Source organism: Octodon degus, unplaced genomic scaffold (genome assembly GCF_000260255.1).
Source record: "Octodon degus isolate 3935 unplaced genomic scaffold, OctDeg1.0 scaffold00027, whole genome shotgun sequence".
In the NCBI taxonomy this organism is placed as follows: domain Eukaryota; kingdom Metazoa; phylum Chordata; class Mammalia; order Rodentia; family Octodontidae; genus Octodon; species Octodon degus.
Genome location: NW_004524603.1, coordinates 3,410,448 through 3,430,529, shown reverse-complemented (window position 1 = coordinate 3,430,529; position 20,082 = coordinate 3,410,448). Strand labels below are relative to the sequence as shown.

The 20,082-nt window shown below is 47.4% G+C and overlaps 1 protein-coding gene and 1 non-coding gene across 2 annotated transcripts in view; both read left to right on the top strand.

The window, feature by feature from the left end:
- Dpp6 (dipeptidyl peptidase like 6) overlaps positions 1 to 20,082 on the top strand; it is an 840,304-nt gene that overhangs the window by 92,203 nt on the left and 728,019 nt on the right. The gene's annotated exons all lie outside the window — the stretch shown is intronic.
- On the top strand, positions 13,837 to 13,965 carry LOC111816166. Its single transcript, XR_002820645.1, has one exon. It is a non-coding gene; the product is annotated as a small nucleolar RNA SNORA11 (small nucleolar RNA).

The window sequence follows — 20,082 nt, the reverse complement described above, 5'->3', positions numbered from 1 at the left end:
CTCTCCTTTCTCTCTGTATTTCTGGTTCTAGTTGCAATAGTCAATATTTAAAGTGCTAAGCTCAACACAAAATCTAAAATTCTGTCAGAAAGGAGCTGTTTCTACTGCTTGAAAAATACTCCCTCTGTCCAGCCCCCGATCAGTTTCTGGCATGTGGCTTTGGAGCAGAGCCATGATTCTCGTACCAGAGAAGGTCTGGGGACATGATTTGAATGCTAAGTCCTTTGGGAGGAGGTTTTCTTTCCTTTGATACTGCACAGAATGTCCATGCAGTATTAAGACATCCATTAAAGTAAATCACATGCAAAATAGATATATCTGGGACGATTATGCTTCTCAGTGGATAACCTCGTAACTGGAATCCTTATTCTCACAAAAATATGGCTATGAAGATGCTAATAACATTTGATTTGACTGAATAATTCAGATCCTGTCTGTGTAATTCTGAGGGCTCATTAAATACAATACCAGGTACTGAGATTGTTTTGGCAATATGCATGTGGTTAACGTTGTTACCCTTTGCTTAAATGAAGAGCAAGTTAGAGAAGCAAATTAGCTGTACAGAAATACGGCTTGAGCTCTTAGTCAACGCCGTCGTTTTCTCTAGGTTTCAAAATCATGGCGATGTGACTTCCCCGCACCATTTACATACTGATGTATCGAGCCATGTCGGCCTGCGCGTCCTGGTCGTAGGTCTTCTGAGGACAACTTAGAGGGCACAGTTAGCAAACCTGAGATAGGGGTCTTGATTATTTTGAAAATTTCCTCTTCTCTTTCTTTCTCAAAAACTGACATAGTATTTTTCTTTGCAATCAGTTGAAAGAGCCTCAAGTAAGTTAGGATGAGCGGATGAATCGGACATGCCCTAGGTCTCTGAGAAAGCCAGCTGCCCTGGCTCGTGCACCCTGGCTGTGGGACAGCCACCTAGGTCATGGGTTCTGCCGTAGCAATGTGACGGGAAACGTTCCAGTGTATCAAGGCAAAGGCAGGAACGCCAGGAATATTTTCAACATTTCCTCCCTCCAGGGGAGGGTCTGGACCTGACCCAAAACTGGGAAGCTCCTCTCAGCTTCCCTCCATCCCGTATTTCAGCCCAGTTATGAAACAGTACCACCCGCCCACCCCCAGATCCTTGATATCACGCAAAAGGACGCAAGGCATGGTGCAGTGAGTACACGCCGGGCTTGCTGTGGAGGAATTAAATCCAGTGATCCCCTTCACCGTAGCTCTCCATGTGCTGCTTTGGAGAGGCTTTCCCTTTGGCTTTAAGCAGAGATTTTTTTTTTATTTTTAGGGAAAGGTGTACAGGGTCTCACTACTAGATCGGACTCATAGTGATCCGCCTGTTTACAGCTTCCCAAGATTTGGGATTACAGGTGAACACTACCAGGCCCAGTCTCAGTTGCTGTCTCAGCATGCCCTGGGGGCGGGGCCGGCACTGCTGGCTGGGAGATTGAATCCCTGGCCCCTGAGCCTGCTTGCAGGCGCTTTAATCCGCTGAGCTATTTTGCCTGAACAACCCCCTCCCCTTTTTTTCTTTTTTGGCTACTGAGCTAACCTGCAAGTTCCCTAAGCAGAGATGTTTACTGAAGGTGGGATTTGTGTTTCCTTTTCCATATCGGGGAGCTGCTGAATGCAAAGGGGCAGCACGTGGCTGGATGCGAGGAGCTACTGCGGACAGTGCATAATTAGCGTCATCAGTTACGAGGAAGGCAGCACCAGGCTGCGTGGTGACGGCTGGCTGGGGCGGCAGGGGGCGCGGGAAGGCGCTGTGTGTGGCCCCCGGCGCTGGGCAGATCAGGCGTCCTGAACTGTGCAGAGTCTTCTGCGGGCAGAGCAGGAGTCTTCTGCACCGCCCTGTGTTGCCTGCTCCGCGAATAGGAACTGAGGTCCGCACCGTGGAAATTACTCCCCTGAAAATATCAAAACATGAAATGCTTTGCTCAGTGGCAACAAGGAGTAAGATCTGGCCTAGAGCCACATGGTTGGTGGGGTCTCCGATCGCCCGCGGCAGGCCAGAAGCAGGAGGAAGGCCATCGCAGAGAGAGGGATGGGGCCACACCTGCTGAGGCTGGAGACCCGGGATGCATGCGAGGGTGGGTCGGAGGTCACCGTCTGGGACCTTGATTGTGAAGACCACGCCGCTAAGACTGGCGGGCCCAGTGCTGGGTGTGTCTGTGGATGATTGACATGTGGGCCAGCAAATGGAAGGGAAGCAGATCCCACTGCGGTTGTGCTGGCACCAGCTAATAGGCTCGTAGCCTGGGTGGAGTAAAGAAAGGAAAGCAGGAAGCCTGCCCCTTTGGAGGGGCTCCGCCGGCCCGGGGGGTGCACCTTTCGCTGCTGTTGCCTCGGTAATTGGTCTTCAGGTTCTTCGGCCACCAGTGCAGGCTCCTCAGGGAGCCCCAGGCCTCTCACCTCGGACTGGTGCTGCGTCCTCAGTCCCTGCAGCCACCATCTTGCTGGGCTGAGCTGCTGCTGTCTCCCCAGGTCTCCAGGGCGGAGAAGCCACAGCGCACTCTGCCTGCAGCCCGGAAGCCACCCGAGAGGGCTTCTTATATAAGTATACCACACGCTCTCTCCGTTCTGCTCCTCTCGAGAACCTTGACAACACACTTGACCCTGTGCTGCAGCCAGAGGCAGAGCTTGGCACCAAAAGGCACGAGGTCGGGCCCATGGCCAGGGCCCCCCTCTCATGCGAAAGCTGAGAACTGAGACTGGCGTTCGGAGCAGGTTGGGACAGACACTCTAAGACGACCTTGTGACATCCGAGTTCTGGCTCTGCCACGGCAGGCCCTGTGGTGCCGTATCCTGTTTCCGTCCATCTCCTCCTACAGGAAGCGGATGTACCGGTGCCACTGCTGGGGTTCCAGTAGCAGCTTTCCCCGCAAATGTCCGTGACATCTGAATGTCACTGTGGCAGTGTCGGGTGGGGGTCTTTGTGAGGAGACCCGGTCAGCAGGAAGGAGCAGTGCGTCTCTCGCTGCACGGGCCCAGCTGGCACAAGCCTGAGCTGAGCAGGTTGGAGAAGGGTCCCCGGGGCTTTCCCTTCTTCACACACACACTTCAGCTTGTCGCATCCTGTGACAGCGGCATGAGTTCCCCACAGATGTGGCTGCCCGATCTTGAACTTCTAGTCTGCAAAGGAAATACATTTCTTCTCATTACAAAGGTAACACTCATCCTCAGGTATTTTGCTATAGTAACAGGAAATGGATCAAGATATCGCTGAACATTGCTGAGGATGAATCAGCTAATGTACAAAAACTGCCCCAGGCCATGTCGGTAACTTAGTTACCGCTGAGTAAAGACTGCCGTGGTCGTTCTTTTGGTCAGCAAGAGAGCACTGTTCTCCCAGGCCAGCGGAGGTAGCACTGTGTATCCTCGAATATCTGCCTTTGTAGAAGTTGACCACTATTTCTCCGTACAGGAATACAGAGATGTCAGTTTTAATAAGCTAGGCCCTGAAGGAAGCCCCCCTTGTCTGGTTGTGGGGAGCATGGCTTCTCCTTTTGCCTGGCAGGGTCGCTCTTTGTGGCTCAGGGTCCCCAAAAGGGACACAGGCATGGCCACGGCCCCTTTGGCCCCTGCAGGGCTTGGCTTCGGGGAGGTCCTGTGGGGTTGGAGGGCAGAGGTCAGTGCAGCCGGGGCACTGTCCCCTCCCCACCCTCCCCTGGGTGCCCGGGCGGACGAGGTATTCAGTCACCCTTCCTCAGTTCCCCTTCCTGCTGGCCTCCTCCCCTGGTGGGCACGGGAAGGTGCGGCTGCCCACTCCTCAGCCCCGGGCGCTGTGCGACCCTTGGGCGGCTCCCCGAAAACCTGCCAGGTCTTTTAAAAATGCACCAACGGAGGCTGAAACAGTTGAGGGGAGGATTCCAAGGTCTGTCTCCCCCTCGGCCACTCAGTCACACCCCCTCTCCAAATTAAAAAAAGAAAGAAAGAAATCAAAGGGCTTGGGGTGCAGAGGGCAGCTCAGGGTGCAGCGCCCCCGGCTTGACCTTCAGTAAAGGGGGACAAATGATTACACTCTCCTCCACTTTCTTCCCTTCCCGTATGGGCCCTTCCTGTCGTCCTTTCACCTTGCTCCACAATTGTCCCAGGACTTAGAGGAGCGCGCTGGCCACAGGCCCCTCTGCATTTACCAGCTCACGTAGCTAGGCTTTTACCCTCGTCGCAGACATGCAAATACATGCCTGATACACAAACCCAGCGGGAGAAATACATTAATCCTTGGTGCCTTCTTTTCCCTGTTTTAATTATTTAAGATATGTTAATTTTTTTTAAATGTCCCTGAGATGCTTGGGAAAGTAGCAGGTGTTTCAAAATTGCGTTTTTATTATACTTCCTCGTGTCAGGCCTGGAAATGATGGTGTTTGTAGCTATTTTACCATTTACTAAATGTTCCTAGGCAGTTTTCACAGAGAATCCTTCTCTTGAAATCTTATTTAGACAATCAGAATTTGGGGGTTAATTAATTTTATATATTTGAAGAAAGGCCTTTTATATATTTAAGGCATTGATGTAAGGGATTAGTGTTGTTAACAACAGTAGCTATCATAAGCCATGAATATATTTATAATTTATATGCATAAAAATAGTGCCTGTTGTAAAAATTTTAAAAGCTATATTCAGTGCCATTTACAGCCCCGAGATGAAAACCTTGTGCATGGCTTGATATAAAAAAAACGTGAATAACTTATACCTACCAAGTTCTGTGTAGGCATTTCGCAAAAGAAAACATATAAGTGGCCGATACACACATGAAAATGTGCCCAGTTTCTCTAATTATCAGGGAAATGCGAATTTAAAGCTCAGTGAAATGTGCGGCCCCATCTGTCGGATTGGCTGTCCTCGAAAGTCGGGAGGGTAACCCGCGCTGGGGAGGCGGAGAAAAGGGAGACACGCTGCGACAACAGGGCTGCAGCGCAGCTTTGTCAAGGTGGAGGAGCCTGGAACCAGAACAAAAGGTCGCCGCGTGGCCGGCGGGTCCTCCACTGGGTCCGCAGCTGCAACAGCGGAAACCAGTCCCTCGCCCGCCCGTTCACTGCAGCTGTCTGCCTAACGCACAAGGTGCAGGACTCGGTACGCGCTCGGTGGTCCCACGACGCATGCGCTGAGACAACATACTTTTATTATTGGTCAATTTAAGGTAAAACAAAAAAGCCCAAACCAGATCAGTGGCAGGTTCCACTCCCAGGATAACTCCTCATTGCTGATTCACGGGCCTCTGCCCGCCGTAGCACCTGCTGTCCCCCTCAGGAACTGTCCCCTTCTCTCACAGCCAGGGGCCTCACGCCCAGTGCAGCTAAACTCTGAGTTTTCAGGTTTTTATTTTGCTTTTAGGCCACTTACTTAGCTATGTCTGAAAAGCAGTCCCTAGTACATAGATTTTGTTGTTGCTAAATGAAATTACAGATACAAACTCAGACTGCACTTGTATTTGGAGGGGACGCAAGCTAGATTTGGTGGCTGTGGGGCAATTTCTAAAAAAATAGCTCAAAAACTGTACTTATCTTAAACAGTATTAGTTAAATAATATCCTATTTTAAATGTCTTACTTCTACATAAAACATGTGTGTGTGCATTTGTTATACAATCTTTGTACATAATTGGTGCCTGACATTTTCCTTTTCGTTTAACCTACCACTGGATCACCTCATGTTTCCAATCTTGCTTTCTTTAAGGTACAACAAGAACTTAAGTTTGCCCTGTTATCACAACAAAAATCAACCTTAGTGCATTGATATATTTGAAATATATTTGTGAAAATTATGCAATGAAAAGTTTCATGCTGAACTGCAAATGAGTAATACATTATTTAAATCACATATCATCCAAGGTCAATTTTCTTAATGCCAAAGAATCATGCAAATCAACATAGGAAAAAAGAAATAGATCATCGGGAAAAAATTGGCAAATACAATGAGCACTTTATAGGAAAAAGGATCTAGGAGAAAATGCACTTATCTTAAGAAGTAATAGTTAAATAATATCCTATTTTAAATGTCTCGTTTCTACTTAAAACATATGCTTGTGCATTTGTTAGGCGATCTTTGTACATAACTGGTGCCTGGCGTTTTCTTTGTTGTTTTCCCTACCCACTGGGTCGCCTCGGGTTTCCAGTCTTGCTTTCTTTAAGGTACAACAAGAACCTAAAAGTCCTGTAAGTGCAGAAGGCTTCTAGGCCCCTACTCATGCTTTCTTTTTCAACAGATTTATTGAGGAAGAATGACGTAGCCATAATAGTCACCCGTTTAAAACAGGCAGCTCAGTGATGTGCGTCGGCTTGTGGAGTTACGCAGGCAGCAACTGAGGCTAATTGTAAGCACTCCTGTCACTCCCCAGAGCAGCCGAGCACCCTGGCAGGTGGTCCTCAGCCCCACCCTCTCCAGGCCTGGGCGGCTGCGGTGTTCAGGGTCTGTATCTTCCTGTCCTGGAATATCACCTGTGCGGAATCGTGTGATACGTAGTCCTTTGAGGGCAGCCTTGCTCCCTTGGCGGTTTCCAGTGCTCATCTGCGTCATAGCATGTGTCAGTGCCTCATTCCTTTATGAGAACTGAATAGCATTCCCCGTAGAATACATGAAACAGATGCACTTTGTTCGTCCACCTTGCAGCCTACGGGCCTTTGGGCGACTTCCCTGGGGAGACCCCGCAGCGGGCTCCAGTCTCCGGCCTTGCTGGCTGGCCCTGCCCCGTTTGCCCCTCTAGAGATTGCGCTGCTGTGTGTGTCCAGGTGCACATGTGGGCAAGCTGGCGTTGTCTTAGTCAACCATACCGGGTCGGGAAACTGCTCGCTTCCTGCAGCAGCGGCACTGTCTGTCTTGTTCCCCCCAGGGCCACTGGAGAGTTCATTTCTTTCCATTCTTTGCTTTGTGTGTTGTTACCAGCCATTTGGTCCTAGCAGTTCCAGTGGGTGTGAAGTGTGGTTTGAGTTTTGTAGTCTTTTTGTAAATACAGCTGCTTTCTCTTAATTCAGTGAGAAGAAAGATTTGTGCTAATAGTGTTTGTGGGGCAGGATATCATGTCTGCGTCTTGTACTGTGAATAACCACTAAGAAGATGACTACATGCAATGTATTAATAATTGAAACTCTCCTACTAATCAATCTTGAAACTGTCTCATTGCTACTTGTTTCTCAAAATTATATTAAAAAACTGGTTAAAAAATTGAAAACAGAAACAAAATAAAACAAAACACAGAAGAGTCAAACTTGTTTGAAACTACACATTTGGGGCATTTTTCCTAAGGGAGAAATCACGTGTTCAGCAGAGACACTGCGCCGACGCATACAGGAGAAGGCTTAGAGCCCTCACCACCCGGGACACACTCTTCCTGGTACGGGGATGGACGGCCATGTGCTGACAATCTCTAGTGTTTTACTCCTTTCTGGGCTCACGTAATCTCAGGCTCAATGAAAAGCAGAAACCCAGGGCTGGCCAGATAGCTCAGAAGACTAAAGTGCCTGCGTAGGCAGGTGCAGCGACCAGGGTTCTGTCCCTGGCATGCCGTGCCGGCCCCGCCCATGGGGTGCTCTGAGAGGGCCATTGAGACAGGGCATGGTGCTGCGCACCTGGAAGCCCAGCGCTTGGGAGGCTGAACACAGGAGGATCACTATGAGTCCGATCTGCGTAGCGAGCCCCTGTAGGCCCTGTCCTAAATATATTTTTAAAAAAATTAGAAGATAGTGCGTGTTTGTGTCTCTGTTTCTGTTGGAACTCTTTTTTTCTTTTCGGTACCAGGGACTGAACTCAGGCCCTTGCGCTTGCCAGGAAAGTGGTTATGCCACTGAGCTATCTCCCAGCAATGCCTCTGCTTCTGTTCCCAGGCTGGCTGCTTGGAGTTTGCAGGCCCCAAACCTCATCAGAAGTTGAGGATAACTTGTCTCTAGGGCTTCACTGAAGTGCTGTAAAGATAAAGCCATCTAGTGGGTATCAATAAACTGTGACAACCTTAAACTGCTTTAGCAATGCATTATGTTGGTAAATGTATTGTGCTTGATACTCATGGCTTTCACAAACACGTATGCTTTCCGATTTATATGCGGGGTGTAAAAAATAAAAGCCTTATTTTGCAGAAATGGCAGTGAAAACAGAGGTAGCAGTATTTTTTCACCAAAAAAAAGGAGAGGACAGAACATACAGCCAACTAAGGTTGCCCGTCAGAGTAACGCCAGGTGTGCTGGTGGGGCCGAGTTTGGTTTCGGCTTTTCCTTTGAGCATCTAAGAGGATGTTTGGCTTCTTCACATCCTTCTCAGGAGGAAGCCTTGGCTGTGACTGTAGGGAGGAGACTGGGAGGACTCACTTCTTCCCTCTGTAATCCAGTCGTCACTTAAGGGCTGCAGCTTGAGGGGCAGCTGGGGAGCAAGCGACACATCAGCGCACAAACTTTGGCCAAAATTAGGTTGCACGTGAGTGTGTGCCGCCAGCACCCCCGAAGAAGTGTGCCTTCTTTTGCTCCTAAACACTGGTCGACTCAGTTTGCGCTCAGAAGTTGCTTGCCCACCCGGACAGCTGTAGGAGTCGTTTCTCTATGGCTTGGTTTTATGAACCATCTTGTTCTGATCGCCCCCCTCCATTGTGGTGGCTGCCACTGCTGTGGCTGCACCAGGATGTGACTCGTCCCTGCGGAATCACCAGGACAGGAACCGTGGGGGTGAGGTCGTCCTCTCCACTTCCCCTCTCTGAATCCCCCTTGCGAATGTCCGCGTTGCAGGCACTTGTGCTGGCCAGCCTCCACCCCTCCTGCTGGTTTCCTTCCCTACCCTGCCCTCTCCCTCCTTCGAATGGACTCCTAATCTTGCCGTTTGTGTCGTCTTACCCAAAAGAGCAGCTTTTCCCTAGGTGTCTTTACAAACTGGCCTTGTCGCTGCCTCCGAGAGCCCGTGTGCAGAGTGCATACCCCTGAGCCGGGGCGAGGCCGGGGCATCTGCACGCTCCAGGCGCCCAGGGACTCCACAGAGCTGCAGACGGCAGGCACTGTGTTCTGTCTGTCACCCAAGCACGGCAAGGTACAAGTGCCACCCTTGCTCGAGCAGCGGTGCTATGGAGAGTGGAAGAATTCCCTTGTCCCCTCCAGACCCGTGCTATGATGACGGCGAAATTGGGCGGGTGTGGTTTTGTTTTATTTATTTTAGTGGTTTTTTAAAAATCTTTTATTTATTTATTTGGTACAGAGTCTCACTATGCAGCTCAGACTGGCAGTGATCCTCCTGTCTCAGCCTCCCCAGCACTGGGATTACCGGCACGCACCACCACGCCCAGTTTTGGTGGCTGGCCTAACATGGGGCTGGCATGGCATGCCGTACTGGGGTCTGAACCCAGGTCCTCCAGCTCTCGGGGCAGGCGCTTAGGCCGCCGAGCTAGCTCCCCAGCCCAGCAGGTGTGGCTTTAAGTGCTTTTGAATTATTAGTAAAATTTAATGTGGACTTTGTATCTGTCACTGTTGCCAGGTTAGCCTAATTCTCACTGATTTAGCAAATCTTGCAGGTCTTAACAGTTTAGAACTGGTGGCAGCTACTGAGTGCTGACTATTAGCGAGGCACTTTGTTCATCAATTAATTCATTTATATGAACATTTCACATTTATTCGTTTAAGCCAAATGATGAGCCCAAGGGTGCCCTCACTACTGTCGCTGGGGATCTGAAAGCTGGGCCCGCACTCAGCTGTGAGAGCAGAGCTGGGCGTTGTGCGGGGAATTAGGTACCAGAGCGCTCGTGCCCAGTGATGTCACACACACTCGCTCTGTCTTTAATGCGAAAGTACATTTCTCGACACCCTTGGATGGCAGTTGAAGGCCCTGTTGATTGAATGACTAACTGTAATTGCACTTTTTATCTTTCCTTCTCAGAACTGTATAGCTAGATATCTGTGGCGTTTAATAATATAATCGTGTGTGTAAAACTATACATGAGGCCAGATTTACAGTGCAGAGTAAAAATATTCAGGCTACTCCCAGAAAGCTTGAAATCTAGTTTGAGTTTTAAAAAATTGTAAGCACCGAAATGGAACAGATGTTCAACTCTGATAAATAATAGCGGGTAGATTGGCATGAACAGTGAGCGCTTCTGTGCTGGCCCGGGTGGGGGCTGGGCTTTCCCGGGGCAGGGGAGTGGGCGTGCGCAGGACGACAGGCACTGACTGCACAAAGGGGTGTGGAGGGGAGCCTGTCCCTCAAATGGCAGAACGTCCAGGAAAAGGGCAGGTCAGGGCCAGCCACTCTGGGTGGGACAGTGTGGACAGCTGAGGTCCAGGAGAGATGAAGGGACAGCTGGGGGGACTGCATAGGTCAGAGCCCGAGATCCACACCGTGCAGCCCAAGAGGCTGCACACAAGAAGCAGTGAATAAAGACCTCAGCCCACTGCACAAAGACTGCTTGTCCCCTACCTGTGGCCTCTGGAAGCAAGAGCAGATGCCCTCCGAGAAAGACAGGGAACTGGAGCCCCACACTGTCATTGCAAGTGGCAGAAAATAAAAAGTCACCAAGCAGGAAGACAAGAACAATAAAGGAGGAATGGTGCGCGCACACGCACACACACACACACACACACACACACACACGAAAGAGAGGACAAAGATCAGCAAAATGATCAGAAGTGGACTTTTATAATTAACACATTTAAAATAAATGACTGAGCTTTACACTATAAGCTGGAAACAAATAAATGGAAGCCTGCGGAATAATACTGGAAATAAAAAGTATTAAGTTTCTGAAGTTAAGAACTTGCAGGGCTGATTTAATAGCATATTCAGAGGACAGCAGATCTATGAAGAAAAGAAAGAAATTCAGTTTTGTGGTGACAGACAGAACAATGTAGAGAAGACTAAGCGTGCCAGGACAGTACGCACGCAAGGCGCCTGGCACAGGCACGTTTAAGGGTCCACAAGGAGAGCAGGAGAAAAAGCTCGTTAAGGTTGGAACATTTTAAAAGTAGCCGAATAAGGAACCGGATTAAACAAGCGCTGTGGACCCCAGCCTGGTGCACACGTGGGGTAACCTGAGGCACCATCCTGGCCTCTGAGGCTTGGAGAGAGGAGAGTGTTGGAAGAGCAGGCGGGATGAAGGCCGCATCACGTTCACAGAGGAGCTGACGGGCAGCACGGAAGGGAGGTGAGGCGCCAGAGAGATGTCACCTTCAGTGTGGGAAGCGGGCTCGGACTGGAGCAGGTGTGGCCCAAGACACGGAGAACGCCCAGATTACTGCAGAAATGGTAAAGCGCCAGCGAGTCCCACCCGAATCCTCCCCCGCTTGGGCACGGCGACCCGTCCTTCTCGCCACGCTCTGAAGCAGTGCTGCAGGTCCGCTTCCAGAGTGCTCTTCGCTGTGCTGTGGTGGCCGCCTCAGTGTCGCTGCGCTGTGGTGGCCACCTCAGTGTCCTGGGCCGACCACAACGCTGCTCTTTCATGGTCATTCTGCTGTGTCAGAGGTTGCTCAGTGCTGGGCCTGGTGAGTGAGGTGGAGGAGGGTGCCCACAAGGTCCCACGGCTCCACCTTCCACCTTGCAGCGTTCAGTGGGCTTTGACCACGCCGCAAAAGGCACCCACAGAAGAAGACTCACGGGACTGCTTCAGAGAGTGGCAAGAATGGTGGGAGACATGTGGTCACAGTGAGAGCCAGAGAGGGAGAGGGAAGGTGAGGGAGAGAGAGGGGGGAGAGAGGAGAGGAGGAAAGAGATGGAAGAGAGAGGGAGAGGGAGAGGAAGGGAGGGAGAGAGGAAGCGGGAAAGAGGGAGAGGGAGGGAGAAGGAGAGGGAGGGAGGGAAAGAGGGAGGGAAACAGTGGAAAAGAGGGAGAAAGGGAAGGAGAGGGAGGGGTAGAAAGAGGGAGAGGGGAGAGAGAGGGGGGGAGAGAGAATTCTGAGGGGGTTCATGGCCAAGTGCCTTTACGGTAATAGTACTTTAAAAATTGAAACATTCACCATATATTTTAAGTACACCCTACATCCATTCCAAAATTCTTCATCAAAACCAAAGGCAGTCTCTGAAAACCAGACAACTAGGAAACCTGTCATCCTGAAAACTCCAGGACAGTGGGAGGCATAAGAAAAATTTAGTGTCGTAGAAAGAGTCACAGACGGAACCAGCAAAGGGAATGAGACCATGCAAAGGATAAACGTATGGGTGAGTCCAAGCAGGTATGGAGCACACAGAGCGGCAGGCAGGAGCACACTCTCAGGAAGCAATTCGCGATAAACAAGAGCACGAAAGGGAAGACTGTGTTGATGACCTTTCCTTTGATTATTAAAAACTCCTCATGATGTAGAAAACTGTAAATGTATTACTATAAATATCAGCTAGACAATATGTTTTTATATTAATATATTTTCATTCTATTAATTGAGGATAAATATGAACTTCTGGGATTAACAGTGAAGGAAGAATAATAAAATTCATTCAATAAAATGAATGAATGAGACTTATCAACAAAGGTACTGCCTTAGTCACTTTCTTGTTCCTGGCCACAATACCAGCAGCCAATACTTAATAGCTAATAGGGGAGAGGTTTGTTTTGGCTCCAGGCCAGGCCTTGCTCAGCTGCTCCAAAGCAGAGGGGTGTGGGGAGGAGAAAGCCGCTCACCTCCTGGCCACCAGGAAGCAGAAGCCCAAGAGCAGGAGGGCAGAGGTGGCCCTGGCTGGCCCGCCTCTCCTGCAGGACCTCCTGACAGCCCGCTGGTGAGAGAGCCAGGGCGCTGTGCTCGCCTTTGAAAAGCTCTAGCTATAAGCATGAGTTAGATCTAGGTATAAACCACCACAGATATGTATGCCAAAAAGGAAAATAAATATAAAATAAGTGAGACAATATATTGAAGTGCTTGGGTGCTGGTGGCTGCATTCATACAAATAGAGTGAAAACCAAGATGGAAAGGATTGTACCAGCGCCTAACTATAGAGTTTCAAAACAAATACAGCAAAGGTTGACAGAACCGAAAGGAGAAATGGTGCTTCGACCCCAAAGACCACGCCACAGCTCTCTGAGTAAACAGAAGGGCATCCAAATGAAAACCAGACACGAGGCAGTCGTTTTGAAAAGCAAACAGGAACAACACTGTGATGTAGGTAAGGCACACGGAAACCCGCGCACAGTCCTAGAAAGCATCTTACATTCTATCCAACATGTAGAGCCTTTGCTCAACTTGATTCGGTTGTTCAAAAATAAATCACACGCACATAAAGCCAAAATTATAATGATTGAAATTCTTAGCACAATATTTTCTGTATAATAAGGTTATGCTATAAATGCATATCTAAAATGTAGCTAACGTATGCCTAAATATTTGCAAATTACATCTGAGCAGCTTGTTGGTAAAAAAAGTAAAAAAAACCAGGAAAGGAAAACTTCCGATTATGTAGGCTAACTTGTCAATGATGTAAACAGAACAAGAAATAAATTACAAGGTAGAAAAATGTGCACATGAGCATTGTTTTTAATTAATTAGAAAATCAATGTGTGACACAATTTAAAGACCTACAAGTTGTCTTCCTTGCAACTAATGAAAATGATAAACTTCAGGCAAGGTTGATATTTTAGAATCAATATTACTAATTCTGAAATGAAAAGGACCCTCACATTAGTGTAATTCCAAAAGAGTACCTGAATGGAGTTGCAAAACTTATTAATTTGCAAAGGAGTTGTGTCCTAAATATCTTAAAATGTTTACAGATAAGAGAAAACTGTAGTCATTGTGGTTAACAAATTGGCAAAAATATTGACATTGACTTCACAAAGAAAATATCCAAATGAGTAACAAATATGTGTAGGATTGGCTAGTCATCAATATAGGTTCATATATTCACATAAGTTCATTGAAAATGTTACATTAAAAACACAGTAAAGTGGGTGTGCTCAGAGCAGGTGGCCTGAAGAATGGCTTCTCTGTTTACAACACACCCAACAGGAGTTTAGGGTCACTGTGACAAGGGGCACAACACTTGTGACTTCCCTGGGAGCAAAGGTCCCACACATGTACTCCATACACTTCCACATGGCTTCTGGACAGCACCAATGGGACAAGGCTCTGCAGTGAGGGAGGTGGGCATTGTCCACTGATCCATGGTGATCCATGGAAGTCCTAGAAGTAAAGACTGAATTTCTATTTTCAATAAATTAAAAATAATAACAAAAATAATTCTTCTTTCAAAAAAAAACACAGTAAAACAAATGTAACCCAGCGATATGAAATTGTATGACGATCGTGGACTCACAGAAGAATCTTCTCCTGCTAGTTTGGCAGTAATTTTTCACAACCTTGTTTGTCAATATCTTCTAAAGGTAAACATGTGTGCCTTTTAGTTCACAAATTTCTAGATGTGTAGCCCTCATATACTTGTACAGATAAATGGAAAAGGCTGGTGTGTAAATATTCATAATACCATTATTCATGGAAGCAAGTAGCTGACAAAACAATCAACAGTCACTCTGCAAAAGCGTGGATTATCATATATTCATAGCAGGGAGTGCCATCTGGAGATTAAGATTAGCTGCTACTACACACAGCATCACTGGGTCTGCTGCGTGGGTGAGAGAAGCCGGATCTGAAAGATTGTGGGTTGTCCAAAACCTTCCAGGACCTTCTGGAGCTAGAAGTGAGGATAGTGGCTGCTTCAAGGAAGAAGAGGTGGAAGAGTGAAAGCCTTCTCAACAAAGCCTCCCAAACATATGAATATTCTAGGTTTTTTTCAGTTGCTGCAATTGTGTGGCTGTGTCCACTTAGTGAGAGTCATTATGTTGTAGACTTGTGACTTGTACATGTCTCTGGACATGTTTCATTTTAACAAAATATTTTTGGTTTGTATGTATTTTTAAATATAGAGCAAAAAGGCAGGAGGATATTTAAGGTACAGGAACTAGTGTGTAGAAATCCCAGTGCAGGGAGGGTACAAGGCTTGAGTAAAGCCAAGGTGCCTGAGTCCAGAGAGTGAGAGAGGAGGGGGAGGGGAGAGGAGAGAAGGGAAGGGACAGGGAGGGCAGGAGGAAGAGAGGAGCAGGAAAGGGGAAAGAGTGAAGGAGGGAGAAAGCAAAGAACAGAAGGGGAAGAACGGTGAAGCGCCAACGGCGCTCTCCAGGGTCCTGAAAATGTGACAGGGGTTCAGCAGCAGTGGGTGAGATGCACTGCGCTGCTGGGAGACTTGTATATTCAAGTGTTTCCAGGTACACACAGGGAAGGCAAAAGTTACACGTGGGTAGGTGAGCTAAGAACTGACAGCAGCGGTGCTATCCTGGGTCTGAGCAGTGGAGAAGAACCAGCCAAGGGTGTGCCCCCGGAGCCACGGGGTAGGGGAGCACGGATGGGGAAACTGAGGCAGGGCCGTCAGGAGGGCAGAAACAGGCTTTAAACACCAGCCTAAGTTTTCCTGACTCCAAACCTCATTTAAAAATCCTGTAAGCAGGCATTTGTCTTTTAATTAAGTGGCTCTCAATACTTAAAACCTTTTGGTACTCTAGCCTACTGATGCAGCGTGGCTTCATGGATTAGGAGTTCTTATCCGCACTTCCTGGTCCCTTCAGCTGTATTGATGGTGACTTGTGAGGCAGGGTTTCCCACACTTGATAGGGTGGGCCCCGTAGGCCTTGTTATGTTAGTAGACAGGATGAAATATTTAGAAAATATTAGCTCCTACAGATTTTCTATTGTTTTTGACATGAATATATACAGATTTATTAATTAGTTGACACCTAATGAGAAAATTATCAAGTATATTTATTAGCATGCCTTAAACCTATTTTTTTGAATAACTTAACCTTTAATAGTATAACTTTAAGCTATCTTTAATATGAGTGGTTCTTACATGTAGGTTTTATAATAAGTCAGTTAAAATTCTTTCCCTTACAAAAATATATTTCCTGTATTGATTATCTTCAGTTTATCAGTGTTTGACTATCCTTTATAGCCATTCCATCGGAACTTTACAAAATATATGTTCTTCTCTATTGCTTCCATATTTATAATGTAATTTTTTTAATTTTTCTAAAGATGGTAGGCTTTTGCTTAAGTATTTCCTAAAATTTACATGTTTTCAAAACTTTTATGCTGATGTTTTTACATATAAAGGCTCACCTATAGTCAACCGTTTCATCTTTACACTTCCTTGAGGTATTTAATAGTAACAAGTTACAGCTTGAGTCGAGGGGCCTTAGCGAACCACTTAGTGGGAGAAGCTCGAGGGACTCACCGAGCTATGAACTGGACTCACCATGGCACCGCCACCTGACTAGATGGAAGCCCCATTTTGGTCCCTGGTTCCTCCAGGTGTAAGTCTGGTATGTAGTACGCATGCCTGTTAATAGAGACACTGAGCTTCATTTCTATGACTCTAAATCCATTAAAATGTATCGCAGAAGACAGAAGATCATTAGAACCAGCCTAGTCCAAAGGTCAGAGTTATCTCACTTCTTCCTGAGAAGTCTGTGACTTCAGTGGGCCTGGGAATCACTGTGCTCTGCCGAGCGAGGCCTGAGATAGGGATAAGCTCAGCTCACAGCTCCGATGCTTGGTTGGCTCTGGCACAGTGAGATCCCTGGCCCAGGCTGCAGGTCCTCGAATGTGCACCCCTGCTTGTGTGGCACTTGGGCTTCTCTCATCTGTTTGCAGCAAAAAGATCCATCTTTCCAGGCTTAAAAATGATTACAACATGTTATCATATAAATTCTTGATCGAAGGTGGCAGAGCAGAGAGGCAATGGTACCGATCTCTTCATTCATTATTTCAGCAAATGAAACAGCTCCTTGTCACATTTTGAGACTGTGGGCTGACACAGGGCAGTGGCCCTGGGCTCACAGGTGATGAGACAGACACAGATGTGAACAAATATGGTAAGTTATTAAAGGAGCTCTTCTAGCTATGAGAGGGATCTGTGATTCAATGGCCAACAGCCATTTTAGTGCTATATGTCACTCTGGTGTTATATCAAAGTTCATTTTCCACCTCTTTGCAAAATGCCAACGTAAGGTTATACAGGAAGCTACAGGAACACGTCAGAGGAGAGCGAGGGCTGCTGGGCTTCCCACCGTTATATGGATAGTCTGCTTCGCCTGGACTCTGGTCCTGCTACCCACCCAGCTGTTGCACATCCTCATCTTCCTCTTCAGAATGGGTGCGGGGACTTTCGAGCTGCCTTGCTGATTCCGTATTGCTATCTTTGGAAGACAGCTCCGGGGAGAAGCCTTGTCCTCTACAGCCTGGATCTGCTGCACCGCTCCACACCGAGGTTCTCGGCTTGGCACTCCAGTTCTCAGAGGAAACAGCTCACAGGGCGCCCGCCTTGCCTTCCTTTCGGGGGATAATTCAAGAAATCCCTCTCCTCTGTCACCACATCCTCCTGGCCCTGGGTCCCCAGTGGGCACATTTAGTTGGTTCTGTGAGCTGGATTTCAGCTGCTGCCTCTTGTGTTAGCACCTACCATTTGCCCAAACACCACATCAGAGCTACCATTTATATCCTGGACCGTATGTCTACTATTCGTGTTGTTGATGTTGGTGTTATCATGGTTGATGTCTCCTGTCAGGCACTATAAATGCTCCGAAGACCAGGAAGATGTTAAGTAACACAGCTTACCAAGCAAATCACTGTTGTCAGGCCATATTTTAGCTCAATTTGTCCAATTTCTGAATGAATCCAGAGAAGGTAAAAATAGTTTGCTATATGCTTTTCCACAGCTGTCAATATGCGATCTGCACTTTTGGTAAAATGAATGATGATAGGTCTCATTTTTTCTTAGTACCCATCTTCCTGTAATACCGTGAACAAATGAAATTGTATAGAATGAATGAGGGTTTCAGTGGAACAGAAAAGCTCACATTTCACCAGTAATGAAATAACCTGTTTCAAAGACTAGTTTGTCATCAGAAGAACTGCTTTCTTTCCCTTTGCCACCCAGACTTTCACTGTGGCCAACTGGGAGTTCCACATATTGACTTTCCTTGGGATGGGATGACCTAGCGAGAATATTCAGCAATTGAACTTCAAATAATAACAGGAAGAGAATAGTGATGAAGCAGTAGGGAGAACCTAGTCTTGTAAACACAGTCTTGTAAGAATATGAAACGGAACCCTTTGCCAAAAGTCTCCATTTAAACTAATTTGATTAAAGGAGGTGCTAATGCCAGCACCTCGTACATTAAGATGAAGCTTTTTTACAAAAGCCAAAGGCTGCCTTCGAGCAGGTCTGTGGCCAGCCAGCCAGCACTAACAGGTGTCCCTGGGTCAGTCAGTGGAAAGGAAGGCAAATAGGAAATGTGGCCACCCTCCGTGCTCCGATCCTCAGGAACATCACCATGAAAAAATCGTAAGACTGTGCTTCTCGAAGCTTCTCAAAAACAGGAAATACAAGTGCAGACACCAGAGTGAGGCGAGCCAGCCCTGCCCCCAAATCCAAGCACACTGTGTCTGTTGAGGCTTCACTGTCCCCACCAGGACTCAGGTCCAAACTGTTCCCCATTGTTGGGAGGCAATCAGGGTTAGATGAGGTCCTGAGAGTGGGGTCAGGTGGCGTTAGTGACCTTACAAGAAGAGGAAGAGAGACCCATGAAATTCATAGCTCCGCCTTGGGACTCCGGAGAGGCCCCATCGGATACTGCCGTTTAACCTTCAACTTTCCAACCTTGGGAACCACGCACTGTACGAACTTTGATTCTTACAACTACTCTCCAATGGTATCCTACCAAGCAGCAGAAAACAGACTAAGGGGGTGTCCCTGCCTGCAAACGCTGCAGTGCAGAAAGCCTTACGGTAGGGATGGGAGAAAGGGTCGGAGGGCCACTCTGTCTTCACATATTTCCTAGAGTAATTTTGTCATTAGAATATGTTTTAAATCTTCTATTAAGTTATTTAGTACTAAGATTTAAAAATTTTTTTAAACAAAGAACGTTCCCTTTTCTTGACTTTTTTTCTCCCTCCCCAATCCTGATGGGGTGAGGGAAAGTAGTTTCCATCCGGCCAGAAGGCCCATTCTCTGAAGGTGGTTGTAGAGGTGGATCCCTTGGGGCCTCTTGTGGTTCTTGGAGGAAAAGACGGGAAAATTCAGTTGAATTAATGCTAATCCAACAAAAGAAGAAAAAGAACAATTTCAGTGCTGTGTGAAAGGGACTGCGGATTGGTGAGGTGGTCTCTCCACGGGAGCGGGGTGCACCCTACAGGTCAGCAGCGTGGGGTGGGCATGTCCAAGCCTTCCTCTCTGGACAAGCACGGAGTGAGAGAATTCTCCTGTGGCCTAAATGCCGTGCCCACCTCTACCCCGTGCATGTCAAATCCTCATTCCCCAGGGGTTGAGTTCGGCAGTGAGGACATTAGGGGACGGGCGGGTCATGAGACACAGCACTCTTCAGTGGATTCCTCACGATGCAGCAGAGCCCGCAGAGCTGCCTTCCTCCTCCTCCCAGCCCTGCGGGGACGTAGCCCACAGCCCGGTGCGTGATCCAGAGACAGGTCCACATTGTCACGGCAGCAGCCTTGTGGGTAGTAATGCTTCCCCCCCATAATTTTATTGAGAAATAAGTAGCAATGAGCCAGTTTCAAATCAAATTGGTAATACAGTTCAAATAATTAACACATTGCATACTGCCTTCCTAGTGGTTATTTGTTGTACAAGATGCAGACATGATGTCCTATTTACAAACACTATTAGAACAAATCCCTCTATTCCTTGAATTAAGAGAATGTATCTATATATCTATCCTAAACATTTTGAATACACAGATACAAAATGGTCATTCATCTATATCCCTTTTTTTATTTAGTTCCATCATTTAAACATTATAGGTGTGTGAACTCAACAAAAAATTCCAAAATAGTCCAATAGTCCATAGTAGTATTGGGTCTTCCACTTGACTGGCAATGACAGTAGTTGTTGACCTAGGTCCCCTATAGCTCAACATAACAATATGGCTTTATTTTTTATACTTTGTTTTTATACTTTTCTGCTGGATGGTTAAGACCAAGATAAAGCAAGACCTATGTAACAAGACTTGTAGCTTTTGGGTCTGATAAGGTCAGTGAAATCCCCTCAGGATTTATCCTGAGACCCTGTACCTCAGATTGTAGAACCTTTGTCAGTGTCAGCCATGTGGATGAGTCACGGCCATTGC